A 5,133-nucleotide genomic window follows, 5' to 3' on the forward strand; every position below is an offset into this window, starting at 1 on the left:
TGACAGGAGCCTGTTGGTAAGGCAGGTTACAGGGTGGCTGACTTCATGCCAGAAAACAGGAGGAACTTTCCAGCAACCAGAGCTGCCCACTCAGGGAATGGGGGAGCCTAAGCAGTGGACATGCCTGCCTCTCCCCAGACTTCGCGGTGGCTCCCTGTTGAAGCCAGCACTGGAGGTTCTGCCTGGCACAGCGCATTTTCTCTCCAGCCTGATCTCGTCCTTTCTACCCAGCACCCTCTGTGCTCCTGCCTCTCAGTCCTTCTTTTGGCAACTTGCTGGGCATGCTCCTTACCTCTGGGCCTTTGCACATGCATGCTCCCTCTTGGTCTGGCTAACTCACCCATTCTTTGGGCTGCTCAAAGCCTTTCCTGACACCCAGCAAGGTCAGGTCACCTTGTGTGCTGCTCATTCAGGCTTCTCTGCTTCCCCTATAGGTGCCTCGTCGCCCCTTACTGCGATGATTGGGTAATAGTCTCTCCCACTAGACTGTCAGCTCCACGCGGCAGGACCGTGCTGTTTGGTCTCAGGTGTTTCTACCGCATCCAGATGTCCAGCGCGGTGCCTTGCTTGGTGCTGAAAAAAGTTCGTTGAAAGAATGAGTGAATAATGAATGACAGAAAGAATAAAGGAAGCATGCAAAGCCGAATGCAGAGGTGAGCAGACCTGCAAGCCCCCTCATCACCCTCTGTCCTCAGCTCATGATTTTTGCTCAACTTCTCAGGAATTGGAGATTCAGAGCATCTAACTCATGCCAGGCACCCGGCTGGACACTGTCACGTGTATTCTCATCCATCAGTTACAAAGCAGAGATGAGGTGAAACATCGTCAATGCACGCTGGCTTGGAGGATTCAATCCCTGCCTAGATAGTCTGTCGATTGTTCTCCGCCATCGCCACGCACGGCTGCACCGGCCCTACCCTCGCTCAGACCCCACCCTGGACGTGCCCCTGGATGCACTCTCGAAGAAGGCCACCAGGTGGCGGCAGAAGCTAAGAATCCGGGCTCAGAGCTCTCTTGCCAGCCGCCTACCGCCGGCAAGCGGCGCTGCTGCTCTGCCAGGTGCCTGGGTGAGATCGGTCAGGTTTACCAGCTGGACTAGGGAGGCGAGGTCAGGCCCACCAGAGGTGAGGATAGGTCTGAACCGCCGCAGCAGTGGGGAAGGTTACGTGGCACCCTCATTCCTTCTCATGTATTGTGCGGTATTTAAAAGGCCAGACGGTAAATATTTTAGGTATTGCTGGCCTTACAGTCTCTGTTGCAAATACTCAACTCTGTCCTTGAAGTGTGAAACGACCCATGGACAAATGCGCGTGGCCATGCTCCAATAAATCTTCATTTATGGATGTTCAAATTTGAATTTCATACAATTTTCACGTGTCATGAAATATTGTTTTTTTTTTTTTTTTTTTTACTTTTTTTTTTATTTTTTATTTTTTAAGTTTTAGCTGAGGCAACCCTTGGCTGACCTCACAGATTGCAAAGACCTTGTCAGTTTACAATCTCTTATTTTTAAAAAAATTTTTATGCCTACAGCACCTGGTCTTCCTAGATAGTCTCCCATCCAGGTACTAACCAGGCCCTACCCAGTTTAGCTTCTGAGATTAGACAGGATTAGGCTTGCTCAGGGTGGCATGGCTGTAGAAAAGGCCCACAAGTTTAAAAGCGACCCTGGTCTGGGTAAGGTCCCACACCAGTGCCTGACATCCAGCAGGTGAGAACCGGTGGTAGCCCCCCAGGAGCTCACAGCAGGGGCTCCATGAACCGCTGTCTCCGGCAACCCTGGCCGTGGGGCAGGACACTCTCCCTGCAGTTTGGGCCCCTGACTCTCCCTGTCCCTCATTTTCACACCTCTCTGCCTCTGCCTCTGCCTCAGCAGTTCCCCCTCCCTTGCCTTTCCATCTTCCAAAGCCCAGTCTCAGTGGTCTCTGTAAAAGGTCAACATTATTGAGGCATTCACCTATTTTAAGCGCGGAGTTTGCGAGTTGTGACAAGGAACCACCACTACGATCAGGATGGAGAATATTTCCTTCACCCCAAAAGCTTTCCTTATGCTCTTTCCTAGTCAACCTTGGCTTAAAAGAAAAAGTGTCTCCCAGTTAGCAAGTGCTTGCAATGTGCCAGGCTCCATGGAAAGGCTTGACAAGTTCTGTCTCACTGAAGCCTTGGGAACCTGGTAATTGGGGGGCACTTGTTATCAATGGGAACCTTTCAGCTGAGAACTCCAAGCTCTGGGGTGGGAAACACGTGCCATCGTGCCATTGTGCCAGAGTAAGGGGCGGAGCTGGGTTTGATCCTGGCCTGCTGGCTCCCTATCTCCTGCCTATCTTTCCCCAGCCCCCTGCAGCTCCCAGGGCACTGTGCCCCCCACCCTTCCCGCCTATGCTCACTGCTACTCGGTGTGGCCCGGGACCAGCAGCATTGACACCGGCTGGAGCTGGCCAGAAATGCAGAGTCTCAGGCCACGGCCAGAACAACTGAGTCCCCAAGTCCTGCATGCTTGTGTCCCCTTGCCTGCCAGACTGTGAGCCCCTGCCTGAGCCCGCACCAGGCCTCCACCCCGCAGCCCCCAGTGAATCAAAGTTGAATTAGTAGAAGGGAAGAGCAGGAGGCTGGAGCTTCAGGGTGAGAGTTTTGGAACGGGGACCGTATATTTTAGGAGCTGATGGGAGGGGTGAAGCCAGTGGGCATCGGGGTGGTCTCTCCTGGTCTGTCTGCTTCGTATTTGGAGGTCTGGCTTTCCACTCACTCTGGCCACTGTCTAAGTTGACTAAGTTGACATTTATTTGCATGTGATTAGCATACCCCTCTGGTGCTTTACTATTCTCTCTTATATGGGAAGGAGCAGACTGGATGTGGGGAGTGAGTGGGCAGGGCGGGGAACCGGGGTGTTGGGGGAGGCCTTGGCTGCAGATGCAGCCTGGGGTCCTCACTAATGACTGTCCCGGGAGCAGGGCTGGTGTGAAGCTCTGACCCTCTCTGGTGAGCAGGGGGGCCTGCTGGGTCCTCCAGGCTCTGGACACTGACTATAGGGGCAAGGCTGGGGACTGAGCTCCCCAAGTTTCCTGCCTGTAATGTGCTAGTCCCACAGCAGGACTCTGTAAACAATGAGAAGATCAATCAGACATACCGTGGAGCGACGAGACAGAAAAGGAGCCATGTTATGTGAGTCCAGTTAGATGGGAGGTTTTCGAATTGTTTTGTGATCTGGTTACTGGTTACACATGTGCGTTCACTCTGTGAAAATTCATTGAGTTGTATAGGGATGATTGTGCATTTTTCTGTAGACAAATAGTAGAAAGAAGATCAGATTTCAATTTCGAGAAGAATCGTCTGCCTATTGCACGGCCAAGGGGCCCTCCCGACACTCCCCCTTCCTGCCGCCCGCCCAGAGCCCTGGGTCTCCCACTCTCTTCTCCTACTGGGTCGTGAGCTACCTGAAGGTGCTCGTCCTGGTCATCCTGTGTCCCCTGGCATGTGACCGGGCACAGAGCCGAAAACATGGGTGACTCCTCAACACCTCTGGGGTGGCACAAGAGGCCCAGGGGCACCAAACAACCTAGATGGGGGTGCTTCGGTTTATTACCTGTCCCCCTCCGGCCCCCAGAAGGCTGACATTGAAACACCTGGCTGTGGCCCACATCTAGAAGTGGGCAAAGAGGGTGCCAGAAGAGGCAGAAGTGGGACTCAAGGGTCCTTGGGTGGGTGTGGGTGTGAGGGGCCACCCACAGTCTGGGTCCTTATCACCCTGGCCTCTCATCTGGGGGGGCACCTCCTCTTGTGTGTTCACCCCTGACCTTGAGGCTGCCTGGGCCGCTGCTGGGTCCCCACCTCCAACTCGGGCTGGGGAGGCTGAGACCTGGCTTCTTGGAACTTGGCGCTAGGCTGTGGCTGGGGCTGCTCAGAACCTGCCCGGCCCTGAGTCTGACTCACCCCTACCCGCCCTGCTGCCAGAGTTACAGGGACTTGCAAGCGGCACGGAGCCCCCTCCCCACAGTCCGGAACTTGTCATAGAAGGACTCTGGGCAATGGCCTTGCTGCTCTGGTCTTGGTTTTTATTTTCTGTAGACAGGGAGAACAATGTTGGTTGCTGTGAGGTCAGACAAGTCGGAGGGTATGGGAAACCCTGGGACCCAGCAGTGCAGGGGCAAAGGCCTGCTGGGGACGGGGGACAGTTAGTGAGGGGCCACGAAGCCCATCCCCTTCAGCTGGACTGGGGTCTGCACGTCGGGGCAGGTGAGGGGTTGGGGATGGTCTGTGCTTCTGTTCTAAGGGTTCCCCTGGCAGGTGGGTGGGGGCGCTGGGGGAGCATGGAAGGGTCGGGGGCCTGGGCTTTGGCCTGACTCGATCCTGCCTGCAGGCCTATTTCCCTTTGGGGCCTGAGTTTACTCTGTTGTCAATGGGGCCATTGAGTTTGAATGTCCCTTAGGCCCCTGGGCTCCGAGGCTCTCTCACTTCCATGTCCTGTTTGGCCTGCGTGGGGTGTTGTTTTGGAATCAGTTTTTAGATCTCAGAGATGGGGAGACATCCCAATCAAATCCGGTTCCAGCTTCTTGAGTACAAAATGAGATCTGGCCATTTTGGGATCCCACATTTGCAGGCAGCAAACTGGGGCAGCTGCTCGGGAAGGAGCCTTCATTCCCCTGGCGGGGGCCGGCATCCACTCCCTGAGGGTCCAGCCTTCAGGCATTTGTGTGTGTGGCCTGCTGGCCCTCTGCTCTCAGCCAGGTCGGCCCCCACGCCCGCCCGCCAGCGGCCCGCGGCTCGAGTACGTGCACAGGCAGCCTTTTTTCTCTTTTGTTTTGCCAGCTTAAAGCTTGGGAGGGCAGGTCTGGATTGGACTGGCATTAGCTCATGTGTTTATCCAAAGCAGAGGCCTAGGCCTTAGATTTCTGGGGGGATGTCCAGAGCCTTGGTGGGAGACAAGAGATAGTGTTTGCTTGTGGGGGAGATAGGTCCCTCCCACCAGGGACCAGGCCCCCTCGCCCCCCACTGTGATGACTCTCATTCCCAGGGTCTCGGTCTGGCCACAAGGCCCTTAAAGACCAGCTCCTTGCCCGTCTGCCGGTCTCTCGGCCTCGCCTCCAGGCCCCTCTCTCCCAAATGCCCACACTCATTGTGTTCGCTATGGCATGG

General features: G+C 55.3%; 1 pseudogene; it reads right to left on the bottom strand.

Moving 5' to 3' along the window:
* Nucleotides 1-1,524: 1,524 nt before the first annotated feature.
* Nucleotides 1,525-1,643, bottom strand: LOC112473362 (annotated as a pseudogene).
* Between the last annotated feature and the right edge of the window lie 3,490 nt (nucleotides 1,644-5,133).

Source organism: Pteropus alecto, unplaced genomic scaffold, assembly GCF_000325575.1.
Source record: "Pteropus alecto unplaced genomic scaffold, ASM32557v1 scaffold98, whole genome shotgun sequence".
Taxonomy (NCBI): domain Eukaryota; kingdom Metazoa; phylum Chordata; class Mammalia; order Chiroptera; family Pteropodidae; genus Pteropus; species Pteropus alecto.